Below are 757 nucleotides of genomic sequence, written 5' to 3' on the forward strand. Positions count from 1 at the left end.
GCTGCCTAGGAAGAGAAACCTCTGTGAGAGAGAGAGAGAGAGAGAGAGAGAGAGAGAGAGAGAGGAACAGCAAAAAAGAAAAAAAAAAAGAAGAGAACTGAGAGCACCGGCCGGACAACATTCCGGCATGACTATTGAGGGTGATAAGGTGTGACAGGTGTGGATTGAAGTTTTGAACTTTTCCTCTCAATCTAACGGTTCTCTCAAATCCTACGGTTAAAATATCGCTAGCACACTTGATACTCAGGTGTCCTGCTAGCTTTCCTATACCTCTCCCTTAAAAGAAAGGCAACCTATATTTATAAATAAATAAGTAATTCAAATTTAAAAAAAAAAAAAAAGAAAGGAAATAAACTTTTATAACCATTAGCTTTGCTATTGATATAATCACTAACTTCAAATCTCTCCATGTTTGATTATTAAATTTCATTTTAGTTTGTATCCAAAAAAATTTGTTATGAAATTTAAAATTATAATTGAATTTTTGTTTTTATGGGGAAGTGTGGCCCCTGCGCGTTTGCGCCTAGACATATGGGGCAAAATTGCAAACATGCCCCCCATGAAAGGGAAAACGACTCTTCTATAAATTTTTTCTTATGTGCTCCCATTGACCCTGGTGCAGGTGTAGGAACTACACTCCCCCACAGCAAAAACATCCCCATAAAAATTAGACATAAAATGTATCATTACTAAATAGGAAAATTATCTTGTACCACCCCTATTTTTAAAATTTATTTGAGATACCACCCTAAAAAAT

This window comes from Macadamia integrifolia, chromosome 4, assembly GCF_013358625.1.
Source record: "Macadamia integrifolia cultivar HAES 741 chromosome 4, SCU_Mint_v3, whole genome shotgun sequence".
NCBI lineage: Eukaryota > Viridiplantae > Streptophyta > Magnoliopsida > Proteales > Proteaceae > Macadamia > Macadamia integrifolia.